Source organism: Pygoscelis adeliae, unplaced genomic scaffold (genome assembly GCF_000699105.1).
Source record: "Pygoscelis adeliae isolate BGI_AS28 unplaced genomic scaffold, ASM69910v1 Scaffold141, whole genome shotgun sequence".
Classification (NCBI taxonomy): domain Eukaryota; kingdom Metazoa; phylum Chordata; class Aves; order Sphenisciformes; family Spheniscidae; genus Pygoscelis; species Pygoscelis adeliae.
Genome location: NW_008824231.1, coordinates 1,991,237 through 2,002,806, shown reverse-complemented (window position 1 = coordinate 2,002,806; position 11,570 = coordinate 1,991,237).

The following is an 11,570-nucleotide window of genomic DNA, read 5'->3' as shown; positions in this document are numbered from 1 at the left end:
GAGGTGGTGGATGCCCCATCCCTGGAAACTTTTAAGGTCAGGTTGGACGGGGATCTGAGCAACCTGATCTAGTTGAAGATATCACTGCCCACGGCAGGGTGGTTGGACTAGATGACCTTTAGAGGTCCCTTCCAACCCAAACTATTCTGTGATTCTATGATTCTATGAACAAGGAGCAACAGTTTTAAACTAAAAGAGGGTAGATTTAGATTGGACATAAGAAGAAAATTTTTTTTATGAGGGTGGTGCGACACTGGAACAGGTTGTACAGAAAAGTTGTGGATGCCCTATCATTGGGAGTGTTCAAGGTCAGGTTGGATGGGGCTGAGCAATCTGATCTAGTGGAAGATGCCCAGGGGGTTTGGACTAGATGATCTGTAAGGTCCCTTCCAATCCAAACCATTCTATGATTCTATGATGCTATCTAGTCCACTTCTCTTTAGGCAACTAAACCTGCCTCCAGTCCAGCTGCTCATTTTTTTGGTGGGGGAAGTGACTTAACCATAATTTGAGCCTTGGAAGAGTTGGAACACTGTAAAGGTAAAGGGAAAAATCCAGATTTGAGGGCAGATGAAAGGACAAGAGTATCTATGAATGGAGTGATGCTTTCTGTGGATGCGTGTGATGTCGTTTCAATCTCACTTCAAGTAGATCCCTTCCTACACATAGCACAGGTCAGCTGCCCCTCCATTAAATGCAACTGCTTATGGAACTGCTCTGGCAGGAAAACCAGCAAGCAGTTGCATCAGCTCAATGCATGGGACAGTAAGTTGTGGCTCAGAGGCAAGAAACAGTGACTAGAGAAGAAACTTCATATCGTCTATAAACCTGGAGAATAATCTGTGCGAAATTTCTTTAGGTGAGCTCATAATCTGGAAATCCTCTATCCTGAAGATGGACTTATGTGAATGTTGCCACTGCATTTAAGAAAAAGGGTTATGAATGATCTGATGGAAAGGGGGAATAAATTTGCATTTTACGATGAGAGAAAGCTCTTCATTTGCTGTCTCAAAAAGGCCAGTAGTCCACCTCTTAGTGCAAACCCTTATACCTCTCAGTGCTATATCACACAGGCATTTTACTGCTATTCATTACATGTAAATGTTTCTTTGTCCCAACAGAAACTTGCAGCTGTCAACACAGCCAACGCTAACTACCAGGAAATGATCTGTCTGAGAAGGAAATGTTGCAAGCTATCAAGTCCCCACAATGTGCTAAAACATCCGTAGAGGCAGACTGCCAGGGGTTTATTATAAACTATGGACCATATGTTCTCTTGGCTTCCATAGTTTTGAACAAGGAAATGTGTCATCAAATAATCCCAAAGGGAAGAGAGAATGCACTGTGCAGGGGAAGAATCATAATGATACTTCACTGGGATGGTACCCCAGTATGTGCTTTCCTGAAGAGTGTGACGGCTAAAAAGACCCATAGAGATATAAAAAGGGGGTTGCTACTAGAGTGTGATAGGAATAAACTTGGCAGGAACTCCACCGTATGGCAACCTCAGGAGATGTGATAGATGTCTGAGGGAAACCGGCTGTCATTCATGCTGGTACAAGAAACGATAATCTTCTGATGTATGTATCTCTCTTGGCTATAGTCAAGACAGGTATGTCAAGACATACATGTTTCACAGGACTTGAGGGGAAGCAGGCAGGTAGCCCCACCATCCAGTCTTGCTGACCATGCTGTTGAACTAGCTCCACATATATGCAGTGTAGGTACGACTGGTGTTGAATAAGAACTGGCAAGTCTGGCAAGACAGATCCACATAGGAAGGAGGCTGAACTGAGGCTACATCAATCTTTACCATCCCAAGCTGGTAACATTTCTTTATAGGCTAATTTTTTTCTATGCTGATACCAGGCAGTGCAGGTAACATTGCTTGTTCCACTCCTGACTCCTGCTATTGCAAAACACTGAGCTGCACGGGCTATGGCAAATTTTTCTCCATTTACCTGACAGCTGATGTCACTAGTACCCAGAATGACTCTCACAGTTCAGTGCAGAGCTCTTCAGAGCTTGAAAACATGTTGACAAGCAGGCATTAAGAGTGAATCAACAGTGCTTGAGGTGGGGAGACCAACCAGTCCATTGGAAACAGAGATTGCAGGGCATGGTAGGTAGCTTCAAGGTTATGCTTCTTACTAGGTAAGATTAGGGGAGAAGTCAAGTTTGTTCTTGCAAAGTATGAGGTTGGCCAATTGATTACAAACAACAACATAGTTATGAAAGACACACAAACCAAAACATATTTCACTGTAGCACAACGTATCTGAATCTCAGCTTTGTTCTTTGCTGCTCCATAGGATTGTGCTCCAGGAGCAATCTTGGCTGACTGTGCAGAGGGAACATCTCCAGAAGCACCTCCACCCTCTGAGGTGATACTGACAGAACCGAAATTGGTCCTGTCTTCACTAAAGATCTTCTAGTGCCTTGGCTGCCTTGAGGGGCTGACCACTCTATTTGCTTCTTAAGGTTAGTAAGTGTTCCAGAAATTCTTATATAGAGGATTACATATGTAAAAGGTTCTTAAATGTGTAAGGTTCCCTCCTAGATAGAACAGATTCCATGACTTTTGGTATAATGTCCATATTAGGGTTTATACCGACTATGGTTGTGAGTACTTGCACCTCCTTCACCATTTCTTGGGGTACATAAAACAAGCTCAATAAAGGGACATTCAGAGGCACATTTTCTTACTATTTTTTTGTCTGTGTGGAAGAGGTCAGTTCTTCCTCTTTTTCTCTAACTTTTCTAGCAATTTATTTCTTTGTATTCTTTAATCAGTACATTCTTTCTAATTTTAAGATAGGTTTTTTTGGTTTTCAGCAGTTCCGAAATTGCATTTCATCTTTCTGAATCGTAACTCATAAACCATGGAAAAAAGTCATTTGTTAAAAGCATGATTTTCAACTTGCAGTGATGAAGGTATATATATTGGGTGTCTGTGGCAAGGTTTTGGTCACGGGGGAGCTCAGGGGTGGCCTTTGTAAGGACAGGTTGGGGCTGCCCCATGCTGGACATAGCTGGTTCCAGCCAGTTCCAACCAGCTCCACAACAGACACACCGATGGACACAGCTAAGCCTGTCAGCCGAGGTGGTGACACCTCTGTGAAACCACATTTGAAAGGGCCAAAATTGCCAGAGGGAGAGAGGAGGAGGGAAGACAAAGTGAGAAACAACAGAGGGAACACCAAGGTCAGAGAAAGAGGAGGTGCTCCATGGCATGGTGTGAAGGATCCCGTGCCAGAACAGATTTTCCTGACAGGACTACAACCCATGGATAACCCATGCTGGAGCAGAGCAATAGTGTGAGAAGGAAGGAGCAGCAGAGAAAAAATGTTATGTATTGACCATAATCTGCCCACCTCTGCACCATGCCGCTAACGGTGGGGGTAGAGGAGTCTGGAGTGAAGGACTGAAGTTCAGCCTAGGAAAGGGAGGAGGAAAGGTGTTGCTTTAATATTTGTCTTTTGTTTCTTACTACCCAGATCTATTTTAATTTGCAATAAATTAAGTTAATTTTCCCCAAATTGAATCTGTTTTGTCCATGGCAGTAATTAGTAAGCAATCTTCCTGTCTTTTTCTTGACCCTCGAGCTTTCTTGTTCCTGTTCTTCCTGGTTTTTCCCCTTTCCCACCCCTGTCCTAGCGAGGTGAGAAGTGAGCAGGCAGCTGGGTGGGAGTTAAGCTGTTAGCCAAGGCCAACCCACCACAGAATAGCACCCCTACATGGCATGCACATGACAGACTTAGCAGATTGTGTATTTTTTCTGCCTTATCTCACTGTCCCAGCTTTCATCATTTTTGGAGTCTCCTACATGCTGGCTTTTAGATGCTTAAAATGATGTCAGACTTAAGACCTGGGCTGAAACCTGCACTTCCTTGTGTTTGCCTCTGACATTTTGGAATAAATATCATCAGTCCTAATTAAAAAAAAGGTTAACAAAAAATAAAATGTCTGCTTTAATATAAACATCCTTAAAAATTCATTCATTAAGAAGGTCCAGCATTTCTGTGCTTTGAGAAAGTACCTATAATTTAGTTGATGATCTCACCACAAAGTTGTGCTTTTTGAAATCTCTCTGAATAGCTCTTCAACTTTGTCCAGTTACAAAGTTTTAGAGCTTCATTTTCAATGTGCTGTAGAGACTGGGCTAAAAAGTAGAGTTCATTTCTCTGATGACTGCATTTGCATGATGCACGATCCATCTCTATGACGTGACCAGGACCTCCCTCATCCTTTGGAGCATACATAGAGCACATGGATATAGTGACATGCCACCACCTCAAAGTGCCATGTACAGCTTGTAGTCACGTATTATTTGAGCTTATAAGGTTCCTCTTTCATTCACTCAGTTCATACACATAAAAAGCATACATAAATGCTGTGTGGGGACAGTCCAACATGATGCTTTCATTTCAGCCTTAAATGCCACAAGTTATGTATCTCTCAACTAAGCACGACTATGCCGAGGAATTCCTTCCTGTGTCTTGACTCCCAGTATACTCTGCCTCTGAGAAATGTGCTACTTCTTTGTTTTTCTGAATTGGAATTAATAGAACTGACGTGGTGCAGCTGTGGGAGTGACTCAACAGCATGGCTCTGCATCTTCACGCACATGACATCCTGTGACAAAAAATCTCACATTTTCAAGATAAAAAAAATTTCAGTTTCATTAATTTCTTCCTCAAGGGTAGCTAAAATTATTTTGAAGGGGAAACAGTAAAATTGAGATTCCACTACATCAATCTGTCGAGATGACATACATGAAAATCATATCAAGAATATGTTATACTTCAAATTTTATTGGATTCATAATTATTTTTGTACTTTCCAGGCAGAATTTAGGAGTATCTAAAGCAAGGCTTAAAATGTGGAACATATGGCAGATGAGAACATATGGCAGATGAAGCCATGCTGATAACAATGGGGACTAATGAGAAGAGAAATGTATTGCTAACAAGTGCATTTTACTTTGTAGATTTTTCCTCGGGATTAAGGAAGAAACTTGGAATTTGATAGCTGGAGGACAAAAATGGTAGAAATCCTTCAGGATCTGAGTATTTGACCTCTAAAAATCCAGGGTGAATGCGCTGTCAATTTGATAGAATAAAATAACAATGATTGATGAAATAATCTGTTGAGGTTGTTTTATTGACTTTTTTTTTGTTGGGTTGTTTGGGTTTTTTTTTCAGAGACAGTTTTGAGAGTTCTGCAGGGCCTGATGGTAGAAATTTTCACCTGCTTGAAAATATATGTTTGAAGTGGCTTTAGGTGGTTAAGTTTTCATCTGCAATTCTTTCTCCCTCTTTCAGCTTCTGTATCTAGGGCAACGCACAAGGGTTTCTAGATGTCTAACAGACCTCTTTCACATATGTTCATTCATATCACCTCAAAGAAAGACATCTAACCCACACTCAGCTCTGCTGCACCGAAGTTCCCAATTTCCAGGTAACTTCTGTACTAACCATGGCAAACCAAAAAAACAGCCTGCAGACAAGCTCTGGTACAAAAGACATTCATTCTGGTTTGGGGTTAGCCAACAATCTGTACTGCAAGGAAGAGAGGATAGCAAGGACAGGAGTTTCCCCAGACCTTTTAATTTCCGTTATTGTGGCTGGTGGGACTTTAGCATCTAGATAGGGACTAGGCTAGTGATAGGGTAGATCATTAGACTGGGACGGGGCAGCAGTGAGAATTCAGCTCAGGAGGCAGAACAAGGTGGGTGGAGGCCATATGCAAAACCTGAGGGCAAGTTAGCTGCTATGTGTACCCTAATCATCCCTGTATCTCATGTTCCCAGGACTGTTATCTGGGATGGAGAAGACAGCTGAGCACAATCATTGTCTATCCCTCCAACAATGTGTGACCACTTGCAGCTTCTAATTGGGAATGAGCCCTTGCTGAGTCCAGGACCTTGATCAGTTATTGGTTAAGAGAGTGCTCATTGGCCTTGGCCAAAACCACGCTGGAGGCATTGAAACAATTTCACAGTCCAAAGCTTCAGGGCCCCACAATATTCCTAAGTACTGTTTAAGTCACTGTTTAATGTAGACTTAACCAGTGTGCTCACTTTGGTGAATGCCCTTGCCTCTCATCACTTAGAAGAAGAAATCTCTCCCTGTGATAACTTCTGAACTTCTGTTCACACTCGTCCTTCTTAGGCTTCGTGGGAAAACTGCATCAAACTCCAGGCTAAAGACAAACGCCATTCAATTCTCACATGACTTCCTTAGAAAAGCTTACCTCTCTACAGTCCAACCAAAGCCACCATTGTCCCTGCATGCCAGCACTGTTCCACAAGCTCCTTTCAGCACCAACTATTTAGTCAATGGCTTCTGAGCTTTTGGGGAAACTCATGAATATTTGTTAACTTACATTTCTTCTACCTTTGAAGTTCTATTCCATCACGCACTTCAACTTTATCCTCATGAAATGCAAAGTCCTGCACCTGGGGAGGAAAAACTACATGCACCAATATATGCTGGGGGCCACCCACCTGGAAAGCCGCTTGGCAGAAAAGGACCTGGGGATCCTGGTGGACACCAAGTTGAACATGAGCCAGCAATATGTCCTTGCTGCAAAGAAGGCAAATGGAATCCTGGGCTGCATTAGGCAAAGTATTGCCAGCCCGTCGATCCCCTCTACTCAGCCACACCTGGAGTACTGTGTCCAGTTCTGGGCTCCCCAGTACAAGAAAGACATGGATGTACTGGAGAGAGTTCAACGAAGGGCCACAAGGATGATTAAGGAACTGGAGCACCTAACACATGAGGAAAGGCTGAGAAGAGCTGGGACTGTTCAGCCTGGAGAAGAGAAGGCTCAGGGAGGATCTGAAGGGAGGGTGCAAGGAGAATGGAGCCAGGGTCTTTTCAATGCTGCTCAGTGATCAGAGGCGACCGGCACAAACTGAAACATGGGAGGTTCCCTCTGAACATCAGGAAACACTTTTTTCCTGTGGGGGTGACTGAGCATTGGCACAGGTTGCCCAGGGAGGTTGTAGAGTCTCCCTCTTCAGAGATATTCAAAAGCCTTCTGGACATGGTCTTGGGCAACTGGCTTTAGGTGGCCCTGCTTGAGCAGTGGGGTTGGGCCAGATGACCTCCAGAGGTCACTTCCAACCTCAATTATTCTGTGATTCCGTGATTCTGTGAACATCTAGAAGCCATTCCTTCACAATGCTACCACATAAGGACCACACAGAGTTGCTACCTATGGACCTGCATGACTAATTCAATGGTTATTTGTAGCAAACGTCATGTCATAGAGATTTCTACTAGAGTCAAAGGGTTTGTCCACAATGAAAAAAAAAAAAAGAATTCTCTGGAAAACTGTACTTTAGCTGTGTAGAGGAGGCCTGATCATGGTGTTAGGCCTATCTTGTGGGGAAAAATCTGCTTTTCATCTCCTAGTGACATTCAGTTGAGATTTAGACACTAAAAGGTAGGTGTGCAGGGTAGATATTTAAAATCCTATTATAGAAAATGGACACCTGGATCCTCATTCAGTTGCCTAAACATAGTATGTAATGCCATTGGAATTTCCCTGTGCAAGATACCTGCATAGGGCTGGCAATCATGATAAAGAATCATAAAATCATAGAATCATTAAGGTTGGAAGAGACCTCCAAGATCATCGAGTCCAACCATCAACCCAACAACACCATGCCCACTAAACCATGTCCCTAAGCGCCTCATCTACACGTCTTTTAAATACTTCCAGGGATGGTGACTCAACCACTTCCCTGGGCAGCCTGTTCCAATGTTTAACTACTCTTTCAGTAAAGAAATTTTTCCTTACATCCAATCTAAACCTCCCCTGGCGCAACTTGAGGCCATTTCCTCTCGTCCTTTCGCCAGTTACTTGGGAGAAGAGACCGACACCCACCTCGCTACAACCTCCTTTCAGGTAGTTGTAGAGAGCAATGAGGTCTCCCCTCAGCCTCCTTTTCTCCAGGCTAAACAACCCCAGCTCCCTCAAAAGAGCCTGTAGGAAACCCATATCTTTTTGAAGAGGTGGCTGGAGGCTCAAATGGCACTATAGGTGCCTAGGTATATGAATCTCTCCACTAATAGGTGCAATCAAGTGAGAGTAGAAGGCAGTTCAGTAGAGATCAGTTACAAGGAGTGGGGTCCAGGTGCCCACATCTAGTCTCAGTACCCGGGTCTAGTCCTGGCTGCACTGTATCCACAATGTGTTCTCGGGGCTGGTAACTTTGTCACAGTACCTATTGGATACCTATGTATTCCTGAAAGGCACCTAAAGGCCAGGCAGACTACCCTGGCTTCTTTACCTTGATTGATTGGCATCTGCCAAAGGAGTCAGGGCAGTTAGATTTCTGACTGTGGGTAATGGCAGTGCAATGAAATGCAGTTTGGGAGAGTGCCCACCTACCTTTGTGAGGCCCCTGTTAATGAGGATGAATCCTAATCTATAGAACAACAGTTTTCAGGAGTTGGAGGTTGCACGGCTTGTTGTACCTGCTGTTGTTTGCAGTGTGCTCAGTGCAGATTTCCTTGCAAATGTGTGTATGAGAGCATTCTTGAATTAAAAATACATCTTCCAAAAGGTGAAGAACTGGCTCTGTGTATCCTCACAGTGAAAGCCGAGGATAGGACGAAGTAAAAGCATTTGCTTTGTGTGGGAGGAAACTTACTTAGGCCAGTGATACAGAATTACCTCCCACACTTCGGCTGGTACATGTCACAGTTTGAAAAGGGTATTAAACATTAGATGAGACAACAGAGAAACTTTCAGTCAACTAGCATTTCGTTCTGCTCTATCTGCGCTCCCTACACTCCTCTGAATGCCATCATTTCCCTTTCGGCAAAATTCTAGGTTTGTTAAATCTTCCATTGATCCAGTGAAGTTCCTGCAGGTTTCCTTGTTTTGCAGGTGACGCCTGGATCACTCTGGCAGTGTCCTGTGAGAATACTGCTCTCCCCACCCCACTGGCTTCCCTCCAATGGACAACCTAGCCGGTCTCCCACGTGTATGCCAAGATCTTGTCATTACAAACTTTGGCTAAATCTGCAGGAGAGTTCAACCTCAAAAGCAAAGTGTGATCTGTAAGGTACAGAGTGTAAGGGCATTAGACATGCTCTACCTTGCCCTGTGGTCCATCTGGCCTAATACTGCATCTCAGGTAGTGGCAGTGAGAGATGCTAATTAGGGAGAACATGTGAGCCTGGCCTGTGCAGTCAGTGGTTTAAGGGTACGGGTGATAAGTCCCTACTGTTGTCCTTTTACTATCTCTTTAGGTACCTGCTTTCCAAGAACTTATTTATTACCTTTTTGGACCTGCTGTTATTTCTGCCTGCAGGGTAGACATAGGCATGAAGTCTAAGGGCTGAATAACTTTCAGGTCATCTAGTCCACTAAAGATAAACAGTCACCCAGATTCCTCACCTTCTTGTTAAGTCCAAAGCTGTAAATTACAATAAGCTATTTCATTTCTCAGAAAAACAAACTGTATCCCATCCCACAGGGAGAAAATGCATGCACCCATCCTCCTTGCTTCTAAAATGACAAATTCTATAAGCCCACGTCAGAGTACTGACCATGCTATATGGTTTTCTTTTTCTGGCTTTGGCTGGTCCTTGGTTATTAAGAGAAAAGCAACAAAAAGAAATCTAGGCTCTCCAAAGGCAAATACTACTGCCGAAAAAATCATTTGTTAGTGTAACTGAAAACAAAATTTGGACATGTCTATTTCTCCCACTGTTACCTTTTTCTCCAACCAGCCTCCCACTTCTGTGCATCATTTATCCTCTCCTTCCTCCTGCAAGGTTTTCCTTAAATCATATCTTCCCTCAAGGCTTTGTTACATGTCTTTTTCAAGAACATTTTGTGTTTGGATTCCTTTGGCGCATTATACTTATCTGAATGAAGTAGCACATTTGTCAGGACACAGGCCCTGCCTTTTAACTTGGTGTGGAGGAGTGAGGAAATTTATAACACTATAGGAATTATTTACAAGTTTAAGCTCTGTCCTTCATTTTTTCTCCCATAAATACAATTTTTGTTCTCATTAACGATCATGCCAGCATGTCACAATTATAAACAGTTATTGTACCTTTTGATTACAGTTGCACAGCAGCACTTCTAAGCCAGGGATCTCAAAAAGGTTTTGAGTCCTGTAGTACTACCTGTAGAGACAGGTAAAGTTTATTATTGCTTTCTGACAGATACTGAACTTCAGTGGTTTGCTCAAGATTTGTCAACAGCTGGACTAAAACCTAACCCAAAAATCCACCACTTGTTTCTCTATGAGCAACTTCCAGTAAGATTCAGCTCATCTCACACTAGCAATCTCAGGACTGGGATGTGGCTTTTGCTGCTGAGTGCAGTGAGATGCTGGCTTAGACCAAAGCCTAATATTTATATAATAAAAGTCAGGTCAAATGAATTGCAGTGTTGGTTGCCATGTCATTACTGAAACCTGGGAAGTTTCTTAAGACAGAAAGAAAAATAAAAAAGGATAAGGATCTGGTTATGTTTATATTGCTGAAGTGGTCCAAGGCACAGGACCGATGCTGCATTGCTAGTGTGCTCACAGGCTGGGCTGGGGCTGTGCTCTCCGACACACTGCCCAAGCGCTGTACAGGAGCAGCACATGGCCTGACCCACTCCTGTTAAACCAGCTGAGCACATCTGCTTCAGTTTTGTTTCCCTCTGCCCTGCACAGCCCTCCAACAGTGTCCCCAGGACTCCCTTTTCAGGGTATGCAACACAAACACTGAGATTCTGTGGTTGGTTGACCCTTGGCTGGATGCCAGGCACCCACCAAGCCACTCTATCACTCCCCTTCTCAACTGGACAGGGGAGAGAAAATATAACACAAGGCTCGTGGGTTGAGATAAGGACAGGGAGATCACTCAGCAATTACCGTCACGGGCAAAACAGACTTGACTTGGAGAAATTAGTTTAATTTATTACCAATAAAATCAGAGTAGGATAATGAGAAAATAAAAACTAAATCTTAAAACACATTCCCCTCACCCCTCCCTTCTTCCCGGGCTCAACTTCACTCCCTAATTCTCTCCCTCCTCCCCCCAAGTGGCACAGGGCAACGGGGAATGGGGGTTGCGGTCAGTTCATCACACATTGTCTCTGCCGCTCCCTCCTCCTCAAGGGGAGGATTCCTCACACTCTTCCCCAGCTCCAGCGTGGGGTCCCTCCCACGGGGTCACAAGTCCTGCCAGAAAACGGGCACAGCCTCCTTCGGGCACATCCACCTGCTCTGGCTTGGGGACCTCCATGGGCTGCAGGTGGATATCTGCTCCACCGTGGACCTCCATGGGCTGCAGGGGGACAGCCTGCCTCACCATGGTCTTCACCACGGGCTGCAGGGGAATCTCTGCTCCGGCGCCTGGAGCGCCTCCTCCCTCCCCCTCCTTCTTCACTGCCCCTGGCGTCTGCAGAGCTGTTTCTCTCACACATCCTCACTCCTCTCTCCGGCTGCAGTTGCTGTTGCGCAGCAGTTTTTTCCCCTTCTTAAATACGTTATCCCAGAGGCGCTACCACCGTCGCTGATGGGCTCGGCCTTGGCCAGCGGCGGG